The sequence below is a fragment of the Symphalangus syndactylus genome, chromosome 5 (genome assembly GCF_028878055.3).
Source record: "Symphalangus syndactylus isolate Jambi chromosome 5, NHGRI_mSymSyn1-v2.1_pri, whole genome shotgun sequence".
Taxonomy (NCBI): Eukaryota; Metazoa; Chordata; class Mammalia; order Primates; family Hylobatidae; genus Symphalangus; species Symphalangus syndactylus.
In genome coordinates this window covers 92,349,735-92,375,136 of record NC_072427.2, presented here as the reverse complement: position 1 = coordinate 92,375,136, position 25,402 = coordinate 92,349,735, and the positions used below count along the sequence as shown (strand labels likewise).

Sequence of the window (25,402 nt, the reverse complement as noted above, 5' to 3'; positions counted from 1 at the left end):
GAGAACAGTTAGGAGTTACAGTATTCTGTTTCCCATTCTCCGCATGTTTCTCCCCAACCCTCACTTTTCCTCCCTCTCGTGTTGTCTCCTCTCCTCTCCTCTCCTCTCCATGCAAAGCAGATCAAGAAGACTGCCTTCCACAAAGACAATGGGCTTTCCCCAACTGTAAATGACTACACCACAAGCCGCACCTGCCAGTTAATCAGTGCATTTCGTCTTTGCCAGCTGATGTTGAAATGATGACTGCAATAACTGACTGGGTTTCTGCGAGCCCAGGGATGCAGACCCCTCCTCCCCCCGCCCCCCGTGCGAGTTTCAGTCGCTAATGAAAACCGTATGAAACAGATTCCCCTTCTGTTATGTAACCGGCTTCTCCCTCGCCTTTCGGCTGACTTGGGCACAATGTTTCTCATGAGAGTGGAGATGCCTGCGGCGACGGCGGAGCTGGGGAAGGGGACGCGGGGACCCGAGAGCACGGAACGCCTCGCCCAGGTGGACGCCAGCTCCTCGCCTGCGAGCAGCTCAGCGCACCGCTTACCTGGCTGCGGACGGGGTGGCTTCACTCAATCATGATCTCCTCTCTTGAAACGGAGCAAGACTGAACAATTCACTACACGACGGATGGCGAGGGAAGGAAATGCAAAAAAGAAAAGGCAAAGAAAAAAACTGGAATCAGATGGTCAAATTTCACATCAGCCCCGAGAGGCTGTTAGGAGACTCCATTCTGCTCGCGGCTGCTCCGGCTCCAGGTCCGGCTTCCGGGCGCCCGCGGGTCTCCACCCCTCCGCCCGCCCAGCCTCTCCAGCCAGGTGCGGCCGTCTCCGGACTGGCTCCCTCTGGCCGAGCGCGGAGAGCAGGGCTGGGCGCTGGGGTCAAAGGAGGGGCGGAGGGGCGCGCGTTTGGGCAGGGACGGGGGAGGGAGACTGGGTGGAATGAAGTGGGGAAAGATAAGAGTGGCAGAAGAAAAAAAAAATCCCCGGTTAGGAGAAAAGTGGTGGACCACGCAGAGAGACGTCATGAAATCCGCAGATTCAATGAATGCTACTCAATTCCAGCCGACTGGCTGAGCCCCGCTGGCAGCGCACGAAGCGACGCGGCTCCGAGATAAAAGCGAGCGCAGCGCCGCGTGCTGGGGAAAAGGCCGCACAGCGCCGGCGCGGTCCGGGAGGAAGGGGCGGGGGCGAGCAGGACAGAGCCACAGACCCAGAGACGCCCACCCCGCCGCCCATGCCAGCGTGTCAGCGCGCCGAGGACCGAGCTTGGTGGGGGCGGGCTGGGCACAAACCAACGTGCATCCCCCGCCACTCCAGCACGACACTGGAAACGTGGGTGCTCCGTGCTGGGGGAATCTTTTGGGTTTCGGTCCCCGACCCCCCAGTCCCCACCTTTCTCCCCGTGCCACTAAGTAAGTTATTCCCGGAGAAACGCCTGGAAAGCAGGAAAGAGCCGAAGCTCGGGGAGCAGTTTTGTCTGCTGGTTGTAGGGGTTCGGCTTTTAGGGTTTTGTGAGATAAGGAAAAAGAGGCTCTGGGCACTGCCTCCCACCGGGCCGAAATCGGTGAGAGGCAGCCCCAGCGCGGGAGCCGGAGCTTGCACGGCCCAGAGGGGGCGCAGCGAGCCGCCGGGACGGAGGGGAGGGGCCGTATCCCTGGGCTTTGCTTGTACCTGGTGGCACCCCAGCCTGCTGCCCCATTCAGTCCCTTCTGTCCTGTCCACTGCAACTGGGACCTGGTCCCGGCTGCTGCATCATCACCCCACCCCTATATGGTGTCTCTGGGGTCACTGGAGACAAAGAATGGCCTTTTCCAAGAATGACCCAGGCTGCCTTCAAAGTTGAATTTGTCAGGATAAGACCCTTAGACAAAGGTCTACTCCACTCTGAATCTAACTTGCTTCGTGCTGTTATTCCAGGGGCCCCTCATAGTGCTCCCCTCTTGCACCCCCTCTTTTTCTTATGATCATCAAAAACAATGGTTCTGCATTTCCAAAGCCTTCCCATAAATTGCTTCTACCTATGAACAGAACTCTCTTTTATGCTGTCTTTTTCCTAGGGATGAATGGATTGACAAATTGTAAGAGCAGCGAATACCATTGGCTAGTAATTTTATAATGGCCCTTTCAATAACTGGCTATTCTTGTGCTGCTTTATGAAGTGGCTTTCCTTCCACAAGGCACAGAATCTCTACCTCAAAGAAGGTGACCTTATTTTAGAGAGAAGGCTTACGGAAACCTCTTATTTCCAAGATTATTTTATTCTACATACATACATTTTAATTACCTAGCAATTCAGGTCCCCTCAAGAATGCTGTCTGCCCTCTAAAAATGACTGTTATATGGAGAGGTGTTTGTGTCAATTTGAATCCAAAGTCATGTACAAGTCAACCGTACACACAGCCTGTGAGCCTGTATTTGCTGTTGATTTTCCCTAAGAGGTTGTAATCTGACTTGCTATTACTTCTGAGTCATATATCCCATATACAGAAGATATGAGTATGTGTAATATGTGTAGTATGTGTAATACGTGCTCCACAATGCCTGCTGGATCTAGTGATAGTGTTAGAAATAAACAAAGAACAACTGAACCAAACAATCCCTGACAGACCAGGAATACAAATGCAAGATGCAGGATTTCGGTGGACACAGCCTTAGAACATTAAAAGAATAACCCATGTTGACCATAGTTGTGTAAAGGGCATTCTGTTTAATCTGTGAAGCTGCTATGGGTATGCCTGCTAATTTTGATGATATATACTTTTACTAGTAGAATGATTTCACAAAGTATCTTTCTTACAAGATACTAGACTAAATAAGAAAGTCAAGAGTTGGAAGTAACCTATTTGTCTCCTTCAAATACTTCAAAAACTCCTCTACTTGAAACAGCTGCCGGGGTGATGTGAATGGCATAAGAGCATGTGATGAATGAGATGGATCCCATTAGCACAGCCTGGGATTTGATTAACGCCAGAGACAAGAGCAATTGGCTTAACTGAATTCATCCATTTATTCCGTAGAGTTCAGATAAAGTGATCTGCATGGGTGTAACTAAGAGACTGCAGCCACATCTGAAAGTCAGTCGAGCTGTGCTTCAGAGCTGCAAATTGTAGCTCCTCTGAGCTCCTGAGAGCTCGGTCTCTCAAACGACATTGTGTTTAGCTTGTCCGAAATCTCACTTATATATCTATTTTATGATTTCAGGTGAAGGCAAGACCTGGGGGAGAAGATCTTTCAGGGTAAATCAGTGCTCCAAATCTCACATAGTGACTTTTATAATTGATTGATTATGTCATACAGATGAGACTGGTTTGTCTCCCACATATAAAGCTGTAATGGAGACTTAATAGCTAGTAAAATTAACAAACTGAATTATCTTGACGGGGTGTCATTTGTTCTGGGTAATCTGTTTTTTCTCCGTCATTGATTGCGGCAATTTATAAACCATTCTATCTTCTTGGGCCATGTGTATATCTGGCCTTGCCTTAGACAGGCTGACACCAGAACTAAGATGGTTGGGGGTTTTTAGTCTCCACCCTTGGGCCAGTACTTGTTTTAGATTTAAGACCTTAGCTGTTGTGGGCCTAACTGTTAAGAGACCTAGTTCTTTTTCAGTTTCACTCCCCTGCCTGCTTTCTCCACAAAAGCCCTACCACAGATAAACAACATATTTAAAATGCAGAGATGGGAATATAAATTTAAAAAAATTTATTTTGTCTATAAAAGGACATCTTAAAGGGTATCAAGAGATAAGTGTTAAAATTATTCTATTTTACATTTCTACTTCCAGTGTACTGAATGTGATATAGGAGTTAAGAAGCAATTACTTAGGCAGATAGTAAGGGTATGGGAGTCCTACGTAAGGCTTTTCTTTCTAATGAAAATCAGCCCCAAATAATTTTCTAACAGAGCAGCCTGCAAGCTGGGAGCTTGCACAGGTGAATGCGGGCGGGAACTAAGGATTAAAGATGTTAAATGGCGGTCCCATCTTCCCTTCTCTGTTAGCCACGTGTACTGTAAACGAGCAGACAAGATGGTGCCAATCAACTGGAAAGTCTATTTGCTTAAGAAGATTAGGGTGGGGCAACTAGCCTTCCCGGCACACTATGTAGACATCATACCTGAGTGAACCAATCTGTGAGCCCTCTGTAAATCAGACACCGCCTTCTCCAGCCTGCCTATAAAATCTGCTGCGGTCCTCTACTTTCTCCCTTTTCCACATGTCTCTTGCTCGTAAGGAGCTGCTCGCCCCTCCTCTCTCCTTTCTTCTATTACACTTTCTGCTCCTTAACCCACCCACCTGTGTCTGTGTGCTGACTTCTTTCTCAGTGCATGACAATGAACCCCAGGGTATATACCACAGACAGCAGTAGCCACTTCAAATGGATTTCACTCATGTCTCTTATTTAGGGAATATCTGTAAACAGCTGTTGGTATTTCTTTGATTATAAATTTGGAGATGTATTAAAAAATACATCTTAATTCTTAAGAAATATTTCTAGGTGTAAAAAGTTAAGAATTTTTGCTAAGGATGGGGTTTCAGAGGGGTTTCAGCTCTGAGGCATTTTGGGGCTGGTCTTTAGAACTTTAGGATAATTTAGAACAATTATTGAGTTATGCCCTTTTCCCTTGATACACTTTTATCTCCTACGCGTTTTCCTTATTTTTGCTACAGTAGGTAGCTAGTCAGACATGAGCAGGGCAGAAGAGGGCCTTCCCCACCAGGCAGGCCAGGAGACCATCAGGTGATGGTCAGGCAGTTGTTAAACTGTCCGTCTACAATAATAATTGGTCACAGCTGGCACCAGAAAAAGTGGTCTCCCAATAGACAGAAACACCTGAAACTGGTGATCAGCAGCTTCCCAATGACATCTCAGGACTTAGGTGAGTGGGCTCAAGCATGTGGACTAAGGCAAAATGGCACAGTTTAACTGTTATCTAACCTTCTTCTAGGAACACTTGGCTGGTAAGGGAAGAACGCCTCAAGTGAGCATGCATACAACTCCAGTAAACACTGCACATGTGGCCTCTCTCAAGTGCTGGCAGGCCATGGCACATGCAAGCAGCCCGCCCCCAGAGAAGAATCAGGGTAGAAAGCACACAACACCCGGGCAGTATGCCAACGCACAAAACCCCAAGTCAAAGGTCAAACAGTGCACTTGGTCTCGCAAGTCGCCTACTTGGCCTTCTTCCAAGTGTACTTTACTTCCTTTTGGTCCTGCTCTAAAACTTTTTAATACACTTTCACTCCTGCTCTAAAACTTGCCTCGGTTTCTCACTCTGCCTTATGCCCCTCAGTTGAATTCTTTCTTCTGAGAAGGCAAGAATTGAGGATCCTGCAGACCACACAGGCTTGCCGATGCTAACACTTTAAAACAACATTCACCATTTCTACTAATCTTAAGTCATGAATACTTATGAATGTCCTGAAATCATATATTTTTATTTTAATTTCATGGCTTGATAAATAAGTGCAGTCAGAAGACTATTTGATAGATTCTTTCTTATATGATGTTTTATTAGTTCATTGTTTAGCAGGTATATCCTTTTTAATCATAGTCTTCTCCCCAAAAATGTATTAAAATGCAATTTAGAAAATTATAATGGCTTTGAATATAATATTTCAAAAGACCAGGGGAGGTGACAATTACAAAAATCACATAAATGAAACCTAGTTAATCTTCCTTTACCTCTTACTGGAATTAATTCTAATTAGCATGACATCTGCACAACAAAAACATTCAAGGCCAAAATAAGTGAATTAAATTGGTACGTTGCTCTTTCTCATTCATTTGCTAAAATGCCTAGATTATTTTCTACTGAAATTCTTAAGGAATGAGGATATGAGGTGGAGAGAATGAGATAAAGTTCCTTCTTTTGTGTGCTATTGCAACTCTCTGTGAGTCAACTCCTATAGCCACCCTGGACAACAAGCAATTATTAACCTACTGGATCTTGTCTGCTTTCAGCAGAAGTGAAGCTACTGCCCCGCATTCCCAAGCTTACATAGTTCTCCTGCTAGGACGTTACCTACTTTCCCTCTTAGAAATACAGTTCAGAGTCCAGTTCCAAATTCCAGGTCATCCTTGGTGATCTTAAGCCAGATGCAAATACTTAGGCAGTCTCAGCCCCCAGCACCCATGCCAAGTGATGAGTTAAGGCAAGAATTTTCTGCTTTATCATTTTATCTGAAAAATGGTGTTGTAGATAGTGTTCTTTGGGAAGCAGACTCTGAGATGAAGTTTTGTGTGCTTAATGTTTATTAGGGACGTTTCTAAAGGATGTAATGTTTGCGTGATCAACACCTATGGAAGGGATAGAAATGAAGTAGGACTGGGCACAGGACCCTTGCCTTGGCTGATCTCACTGGGAGCTCTGAGCTAAAATGGCCCATTAGAGTTGTCCTGATTTGGTTCCAAATGGCCTCCACCAGCTCAGTCACTGGATGTCCATCAGTTGGGCAAGGGCATGACTTTGGGCCAGGCAGCTCTTTGCACCTGACAGCAAAATGCAGTCTACAGCAGCCTTCTAGCAGCTAGGTCAATAAGCCCTTACTGGAAGGGGGATCTGGAGGGCATATCTCATTGCCCACCACAAGTGGGGATAACATTACCTACAGCATAGGATTATTATGACTACTACATACCGCAACTGTGAAGCAGCTTCATTGTGCATTGGTTACCACTTCAGCCCATCTTGGGTGGCAATTTTACTACTTGTCTGAGTCTGGCGAGGTAGAATACTCATACACACAACAAGTTACATGAAGTAGGTTTATTACCTGCAGACAGGCAGCAAGGGACAAGAGAAGCCTAGGACCAGGGTGAGCTGACTTCCCAAGACTCAGGAAAGCTGCCCCGGGTGGGTGAAATCTCATCTGGATGTGCTCCACTTCACGCTGCAACTGAGGGGCCCCGGAAAGCACCCTGCCCTGGGTTTTATACCTCAGAGCAAGAAGATTTGCTGAGCTAAAGCATTGAAAGATATTCTATGTGTAGGGGGAGCAGGAGAGTACAGGCTATTCCAGACTACTTTTTTTTTTTAATTTCAGGATGTTGCATTCCCAGTATATACTACAGTTATTCTTGAGAAACAAGTGTGTAAGGAGGAAGAACTGGTTCAAGGCCACCCAGAAAGCTGTTCTGCAATAACCCATAGAAACAGTGGAGCACAGATTCTGATATATAATAACACTTAATACATGTCTGATATTAATTCATGATGCTAATCATCTGTAAGATTAAGAAAACTGAAGACTGTATTTTCATGTGGTTCCAGATTTGCATCCACCCAGTTTCAAGTCCACTGGGACTTCAATCCAATTTCAAATCCCCCTCTTTTTTTAAATTTTAGTGTAAGTTCTGGGATACATGTGCAGAACGTGCAGGTTTGTCCCATAGGTATACATGTGCCATGGTGGTTTGCTGCACCTATCAACCCATCATCTGGGTCTTAAGCCCTGCATACATTAGATATGTGTCCTAATGCTCTCCATCCCCTTGCTCCCCACCCCCTGACAGGCCCCGGTGTGTGATGTTCCCCTCCCTGTGTCCATGTGTTCTCACTGTTCAACTCTCACTTTTGAGTGAGAACCAGCAGTGTTTGGTTTTCTGTTCCTGTGTTAGTTTGCTGAGAATGATGGCTTCCAGCTTCATCCACATCCCTGCAAAGGACATGAACTCACTCTTTTTTATTGCTGCATAGTATTCCATGGTGTGTATGTGCCATATTTTCTTTACCTAGTCTATCAGTGATGGACATTTGCAAATCCCCCTCTTCTAGTAACAGTAAAATACCAAAAATGGTTCTTATTGTCTCTGATTAGTTAATAAACTCCATCTCTGAATCCATTACTGTGGCCAGAAGGATGGAATGCTAGATATGGTCTGTTGGACCCTGACATATATTTCCACTTACCTCTGGTGCCCTGACTCAGGAATGCACCATTCTTCAGAATAAAAAGAACCCAAGACTTTGGTATCAATTGCTTCTCCTTCAGTCTGAAGGGGAAGGGGCCTAGTGGGTAGTAAATGTTCAAGAAATATTATATAATCCTCTAATTACAACACAGAAAAGTTTGGTTTTCTTTCTTTTTGTTGAAAACAGATAGTGGTAAAATGATCTTTTGTAGGCTCATAAGAAACTTTGGTAACCATATAAATGGATTCACTTTCTCTTGTTACAGTATTTCTCAACACTCAGTGATTTGTTTAGGTAGGTATTTCCTCCTATTTTCTCTTTATTTAGAACTAAAGTGGAAGAAATAAAATATAGAGTCAATAAAAATTCCAAAGAGTCCACAAGGGAAGCAAGCATCCCAGCCAGGATGGAGTGATGCTACAATTCAACACTGAGATCCATGAAATTGATTGCTTGTGGCAAATAAAGAAGAATAGATCTTATTTGTGGCCTCAATTCTCTGAGTTGTTGTGCCTACTTGAATTTATCTGCTGGCTCAAGACCCACTTAGTAGTGGGAAAGAGAACACTGGCAAAAAAAAAAAAAAAAAAAAAAAAAAAGACAATATAAAGATCGTAGAACCAGAAACTGTAGGAGCTGGAAGTCACCTTAGAGATTATCTGGTTCCTTTTCAACTTCTATCAGCCATTCTCTGACCCACAATTAAGACCCCAAGGCATCCTTTACCTCCTAAACATGTTAATTTGTTTCCGTCTCCCTTACTTTTAAACTCTTGGATAGCCTTTCTATTATTCACCATGTGAAAGCCTTTTACATCATCTCTCAAATCTCTAGCTTATTCCTTATCTTTGAGCCTACTGGAATACAATTCTGTCTTATGCATTAAACATGGTAGTATGTTTTGTGTTACTATTTATAGTAACATAAAAATGAAAATCACACACTTATTTTCCATAAAGTTATGTGATCCTTTTAAACAAATATAATTCAGGAGAAAACAAGGATATAAGATAATACAATAATGCCAGGATAAATTTTTGCCAAGATATTTCATGAAGTAACGAAATAATAGCAGAACCTTCAGAATTTAAGTTATCTTGGACAAATTACTTAACTTTTTAGACCCTCTAAAGTAGTAATAACAATAATATCTAGTATTAGTGTTCTGTTGCTAAACAATTACTGCAAACAACAGCTTTAAAAATAGCCAGTTATTAGCTCATAGTTCTGTGGGTCAGAAGTCTCAGCAGGATGTGGGTGGGTTTTCAGTTCAGGATTATCACAATACTGACATCAAGGTGTCAGCCAGGCTGGGTTCTTGTCTGGAGGTTCTGGGAAAGAATACACTTCCAAGCTTATTCTTGTTATTGACAGAATTTAGTTTCTTGTAGTTGTAGGACTGGTGTCTCCATTTTTTTACTGGCTGTCAGTGGGCGGGCCGTCCTTTGCTCTGAGAGTCTATCTGAATTTCTTGCCATGTGGCCCCTCCATATTCAAGCCAGCAATGTCACATCAAATCCTTCCCATGTTTAATTCCCTGACATCTTCTGCTACCAGCTACATAAAACTCTCTTTCTCTTTTTTAAATAGGCTCATGTGGTTAGGTAAGGCCCACCTAGATCATCTCTCTATCTTAAGGTCAACTAATTTGGGACATTAATTATGTCTGAAAAATTTCTTCACGGCACTATCTAGGTTAATGTTTGATTGAATACCTTGTGTGTACACAAGGGATAGGAATATTGGGGGCATCTTGGAATTCTGCTACCACATACCTACTTCATAGATCTTTTACTAAATGAGATAATACATGGGTAAACAGTGTATTAAAAGTTAAGTTTTGATGGAAACACTAAGGAACATGTATTTTTGCCGATCTGCTGGATCACTTCATTGGTGTGAAGCAGCAGCTGGGCCTGCAACTCCTCCACTTTCCTCTGGATCTTCCTCCAGCTTCTCCAGCTGCCCAGCCAGATGTGTGTGATTTTAGCTCTGTGATGAAGGGCTCTCACCAAGGCCAGAGGCAATAAAAATTGACACAAGGTTCAGTTCATCCTTGTGGTGTTTCAGCACATGCTTATGGGTTCCAGCCTGTTTGTACTATATTACGTCACTGCTATCGTACCTACATTTCTAGCTGGTCTCCTAAGGGCTAAGATCATAGTAGTAGATGCCTTTTTCTATTATCGTCTTGTGTTCTCTCTACCCTCTGTCAGCACATCAGCAGGATGGATTTCTTTACCTGAATAGGTGACTCCAACTTTCATTGGTTAGAACAAGGGACCTTGGTGGTATGATTATTATGTTGCCAGTTTTCCAGGATTATTGAACAACTAATAAGAAATGCTTTAGAGAATTTCCTGGATTCAAAAATAGGTCTTCTTGCTCATGCTAAAGAGCACCACTTCAATTTCTCTCTGGTAATCATCACAACAGTTAGGGACTCCTTTTCTGCCTGTTGGTTTTGTAGCATAAGGAGTCCCAAAAGGGTAGGGTGCAATCTCAGCTTCCAATGCACCAGGACTACTGTATGTTCCTTGGTAGACGCTTTCCTCCCTGAAACACTAGGACCTCTAAACCCATCAGGCCAAGGTAGTAGGAAGGAGAAGCAAACATTATTTGGTAAAATAGCGATGGGGCCAAACCCCCCTTGCCCTACTGGTTATTGGCTATACATTATATGCATTCTGGATAAGTGACATCACATGCATTGGTTGCCAGTTTATGGCATTTACCACACCTTGTAAGACAGGATCCAAACCTCACAGGGTGCTGTCTCCCAGCTGGTGTCATAAAAGAGTTTTCAGAAGACCATTCCACCATTCCACCAAGCAGCTATTGCTCAACAGGAGAAACTTCCAGCCAATCAACACAATCATAAGAAATAGTAAATCCTTTTTTTTTTTTTTTTTTGCTTTTCTTATAAGTCTCTATGTTCTGGGGTGGTTTGTTATTCAGAAATAGATAATCAAAACAAAAATCAGTATCTAGAAGTGAGGTGCTGCTGTAATAAAAGTAAAACACGAGGCCTTGACTTTGGGACCAGGTAGTGAGCAGACGCTGGAAGAGAAGCAAGGAAACTGCTATTGGAAGCTGGAGAGATGGCACTTTGAGTTTTGCAGCAGCTAATCAATTTGCAGAATTGTCACCTGCAGTAACCTGGAAGTTAGAAAATGTACCCGAACTTACGGATCTGGCTAAGGAGATTTCCAGGTGAATGTTGAAAGTGCCAAATGGCTTTCTTAGCTGCATATAATAACCACTGGAAAAGAGAGAACTGTTTTGTTTGTAAGCAGAATTTAGGGGAAATATAACAGAGACAAAACTTGCTGTTTGGAAAATAATACAGTTTATTATCCCTAGTCCTTCCTAGAGTGAGAAAGTCTCAAACTAAAAAATAGTCACAAGATAAGGATCAGATGAAGGATATGGCTTCATCTGTATGGCTTCAGAGATATGCAAGATCTCGGAAGATTTAAGATGGTGCCTGGTTACTTCCTCGGCTAGAAAAAAAGCGCTTTAAAGAATCTTCAGGGAATTGTCCTCCAGAAGTTCTAGGTGAGGCCCAAAGTAGAGCGATCTGTCTTGAAAGAAATGATAGTTTTAGATTGGGACACAGGGTAAACTGCAAGCATTCTATAAAAAGCTCACAATGTCTTTAAAGGGATTTACCAACTTGAATTGAAAGAGACAGGATCAAATCAAAAGGCAACAAGCCTTTGGTTCCCTGACTTTCTGTGGGCAGGAAACAGGCAGAGAAAACTGCTCACATGCAAGTGCAAGACACTGCTTATGGGAAGGAAAAAGCTCTCACAGAGCAAAGCTGAGAACTTCAAGAGGAAGGAACCAAGAACCGCAAACAATTGTTAGGGAGCAGAATTAAGCCTTAATCATGGAACACTTCAGGATCCTTGGAGGTGCATGACAAGATATTTCTGGGTGTATTTCAGAATTGCTATGAGCCAATGACTACTGTATGCCTCTCATTACTTTCTATCATAAGTGGGAACATTGATTGCAATTACCCTGTTCTTGTCTCAACATTGTGTGTTGGATATGTGGGAACAGATAATTTGACTTTTTGTTCACATATCTCTAGATTAAGAGTTACTGATACACACCAACAATCCCAGCAGTTTAGGAGGCTGAGGCAGGAGGATTACTTGAAGCTAGGAGTTTGAGACCAGACTGGACAACATAGCAAAACCTTGCCTCTACAAAAAAATAAAAAAAAAAATTAGCCAGGCATGGTGGTGCATGCCTGTGGTCCCAGCCACTCAGGAGGATGAAGCAGGAGTATTGCCTGAGCCCAGAAGTTTGAGGTTGAGGTTGCAGTGAGCCATTATGGCATCACTGCACTCCAGCCTGGGTGAAAGTGAGACCCTATCTCAAGAAAAAAAAAAAGAAAGAAAAAGGAAGGAAGGAAAGACAGACGGATGGAGGGAGGGAGGGAAGGAAGGAAGAGAAAGAAAGAAAGAGTTACTGATATCAAAAAGTCTTGTCTAAACCTGAATAAAGATAAAGAGATTATAAGTCTGTAGCCTGGTGACATGATTGGGTGAAACTCTAGAGGCCTTTGGAGGGGGTGAGTGTATTTTGTATGTGGGAAGCATATGAATCCTTTGGTTAGGGAGGACTGAAAGATTGGTGAGGTCATAGATGTGGTTGATGGAAAAGAGATGAAGAGAAGTATCAACTATTATAATAGTTTTGGCTACTTGCTTAAGCAGATTTCTCATACTTTCCAGGCCTGATCGGACCCATCTTATATGGACACATGGTACATTGTTAGACCAGTGGCTCCCAGTGAATCCCACTGTACCCTTGTGAGCCCAGGCAAAATCAGCAGAAGAGTGTAGCAATAGACAGTTGATAAGAGTGTAGAATGCCATTTCCATTTTATAATGGAACGCTGCTATGAACATCCCATTTTTAACGGTTCTGTGGGTCAGATAACATCCAACTAATGAAGGACAGTTTAGTTACATGGTCACTCAGGGATCCACGGTGAACATTCTATCTTGACCAGATCCTGAAATCAAGCAAGAAGTTGCTTTTCAAATGGAAAATTACTGTTAGCATAAGAGAACATGGCTTTACTCCCAAAGCCTAAGAGTCTGTTCTGTGTTTCTCCTATGGGGACTTGCCAGAGTCTCCATACACTTACTCCCCTGCTTGGCATAGACAGCCACATTACAGGGCTCTTCCTCAAGGAAACTGACCTCCTCCTCCATAAGGACTCCGTGTCTAAAACGGACTCAGGTCCGGGAACTGGACAGAGACTGTGAATCCCAGGAAGGCAACTTGAGTTAGGGCTAGACCCACTTGCCAGATTAGTTTTTCTGATTTTGCAGGCAGAGCAATAACCTTAGGAGGAAGCATTTATTTCATTTTTGGAGGTCCCATAACCAGTCAGATCCCTGCAGATCAAAACATTGATCATGACTCCATTCTTGAGGCATACTATGGAATGGAAGTTCATCTATGGCTTCCAAAGCATTTGCCATTTCAATGTAGATTTTTAATTTATTTGTTTTATTTTGGATGTTTTATTATTGGTGGATTCTGGGAATCCTAGATAGCCTGATTATCTCAGTAGAAGCAGGAGGAATCCTGGAAGAATTGATGCTTAATTATAAAATGACAAACTCAGTAGACAGGGAGTTACCAATACCAAGAGACACTAGGTAAGGAATTTTATTATAGTAATATTGAAAATGCTGAAGGGTTTGGGGGATGCCAGATTCATGCAGCTACAAAAGTAGCTAGATCTTTGCTCTAATAGGACAGTCTTCAAAAGTGTGCATTGTAATTTATTTATTTACGTTGGCTTTGTTAGCCTTTATACCTGAGAATGGAGAGAAATAGGATGCACCCCCTGCTTCTTTATTTGACTACAGCTCTTAACTCAGAGTGAGACATCAAAAGACATTTAAACCATAATCATTAACTAATAAATTCAGATAAATAAATTTAATATAATTATTGAAGTAATTTTGAAGCACCCATATTTGAAGAACAATGAGAAAGATAAACAGTCCCACTGTTTTAGGTAGCTATTTCTAAGCCAAATAAAATGTGATATAAATTGCTAGGGGGTGAAGTGCAAGCAGACTCAGGTTCACATCATTAAATGACTTTTGCTCATCACTCGCTTGCAAAGCGACCCTTACCTTCTCCCATATACAGAAATTAACTCAAAATAGATTACAGACTTAAATGTAAAATCTAAAACTATAAAACTTGTAGAAGAATACATAAAAGACAATCGTGACTTTGGCATAGGTAAAAAATTTTTAAATATGATTCTAAAAGGCATGCTTCATAAAAGAAAATACTGATAAATTTGAATTAATTGAAAATTTTTGTTCTTTGAAAGACTCTGTTAAGATGAAAAGACAAGCCATAGAAAGGGAAAAGTTCTTGCAAAAAATATATATATGATAAAAACCTGCATTCAGAATATATAAGATTGTTTTCTTATTATTACATTTTGAGAGTTTCTTACATATTGGATATGTTAACTAGCTTGATGTTAACCTTGCGTTAATGATATGATATAATCATTCCACAATGTATATATATTTCAAAACATTACATTGTACACCATAAATATATACAATTATTATTTCTCAATTAAAAATGAACATTTTAAATGTGCAAAAGTTCAAGTAGACACTACATAGAAGAAGATATATGGATGATAAACTCACACGAAAATGTGCTCACATCACTAGAAATTAGATAAAATCCAATTCAAAGTACAGTGAGGTAGACTTACCTACCTATGCAAATGAAAAAAAAAAAAAAAACAAAACACCTGACAAAACCAAGTGCTGGTAAGGAAACAGGGAAATTGGAATGATCACATATTTCTGTAGGAATGCAAAAGATGCAGCCATTTGGGAAACCAGGTTGGCCATTTTTTAGTTAACACATGCTTACAATAAGATCCAGTAATCCAACTACTATTGTTTACTCAAAGGAAATGAAAACTTACGTTCACACAAGAATTTGTATGTGGATTTTTAGAACAATTCTATTCATAAGAGCCAAAAATGGAAACCAATTCAAATGTCCATCAATAGGGGGAATGGGCAAACTGTTTTCATCTATACTATGTATCATAGTAATAAAATGAAACAACCTGTGATAATCCAACAACATGGATGATTTTCAAGTCCATTTTGCCAAGTGAAATAAGCAATACTCAAATGGCTACATAGTGGACAACTCCATTTATATGACATTCTAAAAAAGGTGAAACCATGGAAACAGGAAATAGATCAATGATTGCCAGGGCCTGGGAATGGGAAGAGAGATTTATTGCAAAGAGGTATTAAAGAATTTGGGAATTCTTTAATTTTATATATTGATTTTGGAAATGGTTACAGGACTATTTCTGTCAATCAAAACTCAGAACTGCGCAGCTAAAAAGGATAATATTGAATGTATGTAAATTATATCTCAGAAAATTTGACTTAAAATACATGAGAAAGAAATGAAGACATCTACAGATAAAGAAAAAGCATTGAAATAAATTATTGGTAATACGCTTGTGCTACATTGCTACAAGAAGTCCTTTAGGCAGAAGGTAAATGACATCAGACAGTAAATCAGATCTACGAGAAGGAATCGATAGAACTGGAAATGGTAATAGAGTGTGTGTGTGTGTGCGTGTGTGTGTGTGTGTGTGTGTGTCTATGGATGTGTGTATTTATTTTGCTCTCTTTATTTGTAAGACATATGACTGTATTTTGGGGTTCATATTGTATATATGTGTAATACATGTGACCATATAATGTGGGGAGAATGACTGAACTTGTCACAAAATTTCTATATTTTACTTGGAGTAAGTAAATATTAACTTGAATAATATTGTAATATGTTAAAGATGTATATTTTCATCAGGAATCAACCACCAAAAAAGATAAAGAAGGCAAATAAATATAACTAATAGTTGGGGAAGTTAAAATTGTATAGTAAGAAATATTTAACACAAAGTAGGAAAAGAAGAATAGGACAAAAAAAGGAAGAGAAAAAACAAATGGCAAGTTGGCAGGCCTAAGTTAAATCATGTCAATAATCATATTAAATAAGAATGTGCCAAACATTCTAATCAAAAGGCAGACATTGTCAGACTGAATGAAAAATCAAGGTCTAATTTTGTGCTGCTTATAAAAGATGGACTTTAATTTCAAAGGCACAAATTGATTGAAAGTAAAAGGATAGAAAAATGTATACTGTACAAATATAAACATAAAAGGGCTGAGTGGTTGTATTAAAATCAGATGAAGTAGACTTTAATATAAAGAACATTACTAAATACAAAGAAAGGTATTTTATTATGATGAAAGGCTGAATACAGTAGGGAGAGAAAACAACCATAAATGCATCTGACAACGAGCTACAAGATATATGAAGCAAATATTGAAACATAATTGAAAAGAGAAATAGAGAAGTCAACAAATACAGTTGGAGATTTCAACATTCTTCTATCAGTAATTAATTGATAGAACATGTAAATAAACAACCAGTAGGATACTGGTCTCTTGAGCAACGTTATCAACCAACTGGATCAAATATAGTAATAACTATGGAACGCTTCACCAAACAACAGCAGAACACATTCTTTTCATGCACTTGGAACATTCTTTAAGGTAGACCATGTACTAAACCATAATATATGTTTTAAAACCTTAAAGATAGGGAAATAACACAGCATGTATTCTCTGATTTCAATGTCAGTTAGGAATCAAGAAGAGAAAAAGAGAGACATGGGAAACCGCAAGTATGTGGAAATGATAAAATGAATGAACATGTAAGTAGAACAAAATTTCTTTTCTTTTCCTTTTTGTTTTAGAGACTGGGTCTCACTCTGTTGCCCAGACTGAAGTGCAGTGGTGCAATCATAGCTCACTGCAGCCTTGAACCCCTGGCCTTGAGTGATCCCCCACCTCAGCTTTCCCTCCCAAGTAACTGAGACTACAGCTGTGCCCCAATGCACCTGGCTAAAAAATGCAGTTAAGTAAACTTGAAATGCAGTTAAGTAAACCTTTGAGAAAGAAATGTAGCTTTAGAGAAGAAGAAAGATCCAAAATAAGTGATCTAAGCTTCTAAGAAGCTAGAAAGAAAGAGAAATTAAATTCAAGAAGAAAAAAGAAAAAAGTAAAATCAGAATGGAAATCAGTGGAATGTGAAATGGATAAACAATAGAGGAAACCAAGAATGAGGAAGTTAGCTTTTAAAAAAGACTAATAAGATAGAATAACCTTCAGCTCATTGATCAAGAAAAAAGAGAAAACATGATCAATATCTGGATGATTGAGATCACTATAGACCCTACAAACATTAAAAGAATGATAACAGAATGTTACAAACAACCTTATACCAAAAAATGTATGCATTTATGTGAAATAGATAAATTCCTTAGAAAGTAGAAACTATTGAAATTGACTCAAGGAAAAAAAAACACACGAAATCTGAATATCTCTTCACAAAGTAAGCTAATTTAAATAGTAATTTAAAATATCTTTGCAAAATATATTAAGGGAGATTTGGTGGTGAGGTTTTACCAAGCATTAGGGAAAAAATAATACAAACTATCCTTTCAGAAAAGAGAGGGGAAAGGTATAATTTTCAACTCATTTTATGAGGACAGTATTACTTTGCTACAAAAGCCAGCCAAATACTTCATAAGAAAACTAGAGATTAATATCCTTTATGAACACAGATGCAAAAGTTTTAAACAAAATTTTAGCCAATTGAATGCAGCAATATGTAAAAATGATAATACACCATGATCAACTGGGTTTTATCTCAGGAATGCAAGGTTGGTTTAACATCCAAATGTCATTAGTATAGTACACCATATGTGAAAGGCAGAATAATGGCCCTTCAAAGTTGTCCATGTCCTAAATCCCCAGAACCTGCAAACATGTTACCATATGTGGCAAAAGGAACTTTGCAAATGTGATTAGTGTCAATCACCTTGACATGAGGAGATTATCCTGGATTATCTGGATGGGCCCAATGGAATCATAAGGGTCCCCATAAGGGACACATGAAGGCAGAGGGAGATATAACTACAGAAGAGAAAGGAAGAGTGATTCAATGTGAGAAGGACTTGGCACATAATATGGTTTGGCTCTGTGTTCCCACCCAAATCTCTTCATGAACTATAATCCCCACATGTCGATGGAGGGACTTGGTGGGGGGTGATTGGATCATGGGGGCAGTTTCCCCCATGCTGTTCTCATGATAGTGAGGGAGTTCTCACAGGATCTGATAGTTTAAAAGTGGCAGTTTCCCTTACTCTCTCTCTTTCTCCTGCCACCATGTAAGATGTGCCTTGCTTCCCTTTTGCCTTTTGCCATGATTGTAAGTTTCCTGAGGGCTCCCAGCCATGTGGAACTGTGAGTCAATTAAAGCTCCTTTTTTTATAAATTACCCAGTATCAGCTATTACTTTACAGCATTGTAAAAACTAGCTAGTACAGAAAATTGGTACTGAGAGTGGGGTACTACTATAAAGATAATTGAAAATGTAGAATCAACTTTGGAACTGGGTAACAGGCAGAATTTGGAACAGTTTGGAAGGCTCAGAAGAAGACAGGAAGATGTGGGAAAGTTTGGAACTTCCTAGAGACTTGTCTAATGGGTTTTTTTTTTCAACTTTTATTTTCAGGATGTGCAGGTTTGTCACATAGGTAACTGTGTACCATGATGGTTTACAGCACAGATCATCCCATCACCCAGGTTATTGAGCTCAGCATCCATTAGCTATTTTTCCTGATGTTCTCCCTCCTCCCAGCCTCCCTCGTAGGTGCCCAAATGCTGATAATGATATGGACAGTGAAGTCTAGGCTGAGGTGGTCTCAGATGGAGATGAAGAACTTATTAGGACTGGAGCAAAGGTCACTCTTGCTATGCTTTAGCAAAGAGACTGGTGGAATTTTTCCCTATCCTAGAGGTATGTGGAACTTTGAACTTCAGAGAGATGATTTAGAGTATCTGGCAGAAGAAATCTTTAAGCAGCAAAGCGTTCAAGAAATGACCTGGCCTTTTCTGAAAGCATACATTCATAAGCATTCACAAAGAGATGATCTGAAATTTTACTCCTAGCTACTTTCCTGAAAGAAATTAAAACATATGTCTACACAAAGACTTGTACATGAATGTTAATTGCATCATTATTCATAATACTCCCCAAATGGAACCAACCAACCTCAGTGTCCATCAACTGGTAAATAAATAAGTGGCATATCCACACAATGGAATGCTACATAGCACTAAGAAGGAATGACCAACTGATACAGGCAACAACACAGAAGAATCTCAAGAACAGCATGCTAAATAAAAGAGCCAGATATGGGAGACTTGATACTGTATGATTCCACTCATGGGAAATTCCAGAAAAGCCAAGCTAAAGTGTTAGAAGGCAGATCGATGTTTACCAGGGGCTGGAGGTAAGAACAAAAATTGACTGTAAAAGGACACAGGGAACATTCTAGGGCAATGAAAATGCTTTAAACCTTAACTGTGATGCTATTTGCACACCTATGTACATTTACCAAATCTCATCCATCTGTACATTTAAAACGGGTGAATTTTATTTTTTGTAAATTATAACTCAATAGAGTTGTTAAAAATATAAACATCTCTAATAAAGTAAAATAAAATAAAGTAAATGAAAATAAAACAAAACAAAAAATAGTCCAGCACCATGATGATCTTTTCATGTGTCAATCTGGCTATGTGATAGTTTCTAGTTACTCAAATACCAATCCAGGAGTTACTACAAAGGCATTTTAGAGATGTGATTAAAATCCATAATCAGTTGACTTTAAGTAGGGAAGGATATCCTAGGTAACCTGGACTGACTCAAACAAAGGGCCTCAAAAGCAGAGCTGAGTCTCCCTTAAAGAAGGGAGGCTGATGGCAGCGTCAGCTGTGCAGAGCGTTCCAGCCTGCCCTCCCCAATGGTCTGTCTTATGAATTTCAGACTTGCCTCATCAGCCCCACAATTATGTAAGCCAATTTCTTGCAAAAATTTCACATATACTATTATTTTGTCCCATGAAACTGATTAGAGTTGTAATTTTGCTTTGATTTTTGATTATGTGTTTATCTTAATTGGCAACGATATTGTCTTCTTCATTCGTCACGTGCATTCATTCTTCATTCATTCATCAAGGATATTGTCTTTTTTATTAATAGCTACGTATATGCTGACTGACCTATAGTATACACTCCATAAATATTCATTGAATGAATGAAGTATTATTTTATGAGTATGTTTATATTTTTCAGACCATCTCCAAAATGTTGGTTTGTGAAATGTTGTCAACATTTATATCATAAAGCAGGAGCTGGGAAACTTTTCCTTAAAGGACCATATAGTAAATATATTCAGCTTTATCAGCTAACAGTTTACGTCATTGACCCACAACAGTTGACTCAACTCTGTTGATGTAGGGCAAAAATAATCATAGTTAATATGTAAATCAATGAGTGTGTCTGTGTTCTAACAAAACTTTATGAAAACAGGTGGGGCCAGCACAATGGTTCGCACCTATAATTCCAGCACTTTGGGAGGTCGAGGTGGGTAGATCGCTTCAGTCCAAAGTGTGAGACCAATCTGAGTTGAGTAACATGGAGAAACCCCATCTCTATAAAAATTACAAAAAAGATAGTCCAGCATGGTGGTTCATGCCTGTAGTCCCAGGTACTTGGGAGGCTGAGGTGGGAGGATGCTTACTTCCAGGAGGTGGAGGCTGCAGTGAGCTGAGATCTTGCCTCTGCACTCCAGCCTGGGTGACAGAGAAAGACCCTGACCCTGTCTTAAAAAAAAAAAAGAGAAAAAAAGAAAAGAAAACAGGTGACTAGTCTATGAGTCATACTTTGCCCACCCTTGCATAAAGTCCTGCTCATCTACAGTAGTCATGGAGTATTGTGTTTAAGAAGTATCTGGTTACTATATAATTTATTAGGGCCAAGGTGTTAGAGTACAATAAGAGACCTTCTCATCATAGTTGTAATGAATGTGATGAATATAATTTATCTGATGGTTCATAAGGTGCTCTAGCTTCACCTCATCCCCATGTAAAAAAATCTCATTGCAAAATACAGTGAAGATGTATGGAGGCATTGACCTAAATCAGCACCAAATGCATGGAAGTCTCTGAAAACTTATTATATTTAATAAGTATCTAAAATGTTATTATTTGCAAGGTTTTGGGTTTCATCTCCTACATATATAGGCTTTGAGCCAGTGTTCTATCACTCAGTTGTGAGAGTATGACTTATTGGCCTCAGGACTCAGCTGTGAGGATTTAAGAGATGACTGAGTGAGCAGCACTTTTATTACAGAATTCCAGCAGATGACTGTTGTTATATTCCCTATATTCCCATTTATCTGGAGGTAATATTCTGTACTTGCATACCAACTTTCTAGAACCTACCACTAAATGCAAAAATAAAAGGTCTTCAAATATGAGGAATAATTTTCCCAAGGTCTCTGGGGTTAAAGCCATGCACTTTATGGCTTATTTCTTACTGTTTTTTTCTTTACATACAACTCTAACAAACTTGATTATTTACACTTCCAGCCATGGCAAGTGAGAATAAGCAAGGTCTTGGGGAAAATACCCACTAATAGCAGAAATACTGCTGATTAAAAAAAACAAAAAACACCAAAAAAAGCCCACTGTATTTGTTTCACGCACTGTATTAAATAACTATGATTCATCAAGAACATTTTAAATTGTGTTCATTGTTCTCTTTTTAGAAAGACAGAAACCATGCTGTGCATTTTAGGATAATTTCCATTAAAATAGTTTATTTAAATTAATTTTCATGCTAGATAAGAAAGTTTGATTAGCTGGAGATAACTCATATATAACAGCAGCTGACAATGCCTAATGGCCAAGGTATTAATCTGGGACATGTACCTCTTTCCTCTTCTTCTTTGTAAACATTTATTCATGCTGCTCAATTTCTTTGCATAATAGATACCTGCCTTTAGAGCCAAGTTTCTGGGAAGTATTTTTTTACAGTAGCAGGTGTTTTTTAGGTCTTCTGCAGAAAACTCCCTCAGACAGTATGTGGATTTTGAAAAGAAAGGGTTGATGGAAAATGCTAGTCATTGTTCCTGCTTATAAAATTCCAACCAGAGTAAGGCTTTTGTTCAGGAAAACAGAAGGGAAATAATAAATGCCAAGTGGAATGATCAGATGCGATTAGAAACTATCTGCCAAGGTAATGTGTGAGGGATGATTTGTCGCTAGTCCCAAGTACTCTGTGTTATAAGCTGCAGGCTGAATTGTCAGTTTGTTGAGAAAGGCAGCAAACCACACCTGTCCTGCTGCAGAATCACAACTTCCAAGGGCGCCCCTGGGAGACTCAGAGCCTTGGCCTTGGGCTGGATTCCCCTGTAGTTTACTGGGAGTGGACACTGAGCAGTGAAGGCAGGAAAGACGAATATGCTTTTGGATTAGGCTGGCTGCATTTCCGCTGAGAACAAGAGCACATAAATGTCTAGGAGGGCAGCAGGATAAGTAAACATGCAGGCAATGAAACCAGCCTGGTGGATTTTAGATTGAATTCCGCAACTAGGCTATGCGTGGGTAAAGTGGGAAGTGAGTGTTCACCTGGCAGATCCCTCTCCAGTCTTGTACAAAATTCCCACGTCATGTTAGGAGTCGATGCCTGTTCTTCCCACTTTACTATCACTGCTGGGCACAGCAGCTGGTTCCAAGCATATCTTTACTTTTCCTAAAAATAGAAGGTTTTTTTTGAAAATAGATAACACCTACCTGCACTTGTATAAATGATTCCAATATCACAAAACTAAAGAGTAAGGCAGGCCAGGCACAGTGGCTCACACCTGTAATCCCAGCACTTTGGGACACCGAAGGGGGCAGATCACAAGGTCAAGAGATTGAGACCATCCTGGCCAACATGGTGAAACCCTGTCCCTACTAAAAATACAAAAATTAGCTAGGCATGGTGGCACACGCCTGTAGTACCAGCTACTTGGGAGGCTGAGGTAGGAGGATCACTTGAACCCGGGAGGTGGAGGTTGCAGTGAGCTGAGATCATGCCACTGCACTCCAGCCTGGAGACAGAGAGAGACTCTGTCTCAAAAAAAAAAAAAAAAAAAAAAAAAAAGAGTAAGACAAGGACCTCAGCAAACCAGATATATGATATGTCATGGTTATTTAGTTGGCCATCAAATGTTAACCACTTCCATAAAGAAAATGTGGTAGATATATACCGTGGAATACTACTCAGCCATAAAAAAGAACAAAATAATGTCTTTTGCAGCAACTTAGATGGAGCTGGAGGCCATAATGCTAAGTGAAGTAACTCGGGAATGGAAAACCAAATATTGTATTTTTTCACTGATAAGTAGGCGCTAAGCTATGAAGACACAAAGGCATAAGAGTGATGTAATGAACTTTGGGAACTCGGGAAGGGGAAGGTTGGGAGGGGGTGAGGAATAAAAAACTACATATTGGGTGCAGTGTTCACTGCTTGGGTAGTAGGTGCACTAAAATCTCAGCAATACCCACCAAAGGACTTATCTATGTAACCAAAAAGCGCCAGTACCCCAAAAACTATTGAAATTAAAAAAATATTGACCACTTCCTTACACAGGCGGCTATAAACGTAGCTCTTACAATCAAATCCAGGCTAGGCTACTATAGTTGAGTGAACTCTGGCAAATACATTCATATCTATGCATCCAACATACTCATTTATAAAATGTGGTTCATGATAGCACCTACTGCCTAGAGTTGCTATGTGAGATTAAATGAGACAATTTTTTTCACATGTTCAAGAATTTATCTCAATGTGTGTCACAGAATAAACACCCAATACCTGGTAGGTGCTACTTCTGTGACACTCTTCCTTCCCCATGCCTCTTCATGACACTGGCATTGTGGGGCTGTCTGCTGTCACCATGCCTGCTGCAACAGCCTCTCGATGGCCACCCTGGAACCAGCCTGTCCCCATTCATACCCTGCTGGCAAGTTGCTGCCAAGATATTTTTAAATAGCTATATTGAGGTATAATTGACCTACCACAGATGACTCATGTTTAAAGTGTACAATTTTGTAAGTTTTGGCATAGCTACATACCTGTGAGCCAGCACCACAATCATATAGTGAACATACACATCACCCTTGGAAAGTTTCCACGTGCACCTTTGCAGCTGTACTCTCTTGCCCTTCTCCCTACCCTCCCTTAACCAGGCAGCCACTGACTAGGGTATGCTGCTTTAGATTAGTTTGCATTTTCTAGAGTTTTATATAAATGAAACATTTAGTATAGACTTTTTTTTTGATTGACTTGTTTCACTCTGTGTAAACATTGTGAGATTTATTCATCTTGTTTTGTGTATAGTACATTCCTTTCTTCCTCCTATTATTCTATTGCATGGACATATCAAATTTGTTTATCCATTTCTCTATTGATAAACATTTCAGTTGTTTCTGGTTTTGGTTAATATAAATCAAGCTGCTATGAACAGTTGTGTACAAGTCTTTTTAGGGACACGTGCTAAACTTTTTCTTGGGTAGATACCTCGGAGTAAGTAGAATGTCTGGATCATATAGTAGGTATATGTTTAATTATTTAGCAAACTGCCATACTTTTTTCTAAAATGTTTTTGTTTTGTTTTGTTTTTACCATTTTATTCCCACCAGCAGTGTAGAAGAGTTCTAATTGCTCCATATCCTTGCCAATACTTAGTATGGTCAGTCTTTTTAATTAATCAAATGGGTATGTATCACATTGTGATTTTAATTTGCTTCCCTAATGACTAGTGATGTTAAGTATTTTTTTCATGTGTTTATTTGCCATCTGTGCATCTTTTTTATGAACTGTCCAAATATTTTACCCATTATTAAAAGTGTGTTTTCTATTTTTTAATATTGAAAGTTAAATATGTATATATAATATATATATTCTGGATACAAGGCCTTTATCACATATGTATGCTTTACAAGTATTTTCTCTGAATCTATGGTTTATCTTTTGTTGTTAACTGTAGACTACTTTTTAGGGAAGCTTTAGGTTTATGAAAAAATTGAGTAGAAAGCACTGAGTTCTCATATACTCTCCCTTTTTTCATTTCCCCTGTTATTAACATAGTGTATTAGTGTGGCACATTTGTTATAATTGATGAACCAATAGTGATACATTATTTTTAACTAAAGTCCGTAGTTTACATTTGTAACTCTTGGTGTTGTACACTCTATCTGTTTGGATAAATGTGTAATGACATGGGTCCACCATTATAATATCATACAGAGTCGTTTCACTGCTCTAAAAATCTGTGGTCTACTTCTTCATCCCTCCCTCCCCCAAACCCCTGGTAACCACTATCTACTGTCTGCCTTTATTGTCTACTGTCCGCTTTTTCCAGAATGTCATATAGCTGCAATCATACAGTATGTAGCCTTTTCAAATTGGCTTCTTTCACTT

General features: G+C 40.0%; 1 protein-coding gene across 2 annotated transcripts in view; it reads right to left on the bottom strand.

Annotated features, from left to right (window-relative positions):
• The window catches only part of KCNJ6 (potassium inwardly rectifying channel subfamily J member 6), a 321,643-nt gene extending 319,776 nt beyond the window's left edge, over window positions 1-1,867 (bottom strand). For both annotated transcript variants that reach the window (XM_055279700.2, XM_055279701.2), the window contains exon 1: window positions 539-1,867. The gene's annotated coding sequence lies outside the window, so the exon portion shown is untranslated. The remainder of the gene's footprint in view (window positions 1-538) is intronic.
• Window positions 1,868-25,402: the final 23,535 nt, after the last annotated feature.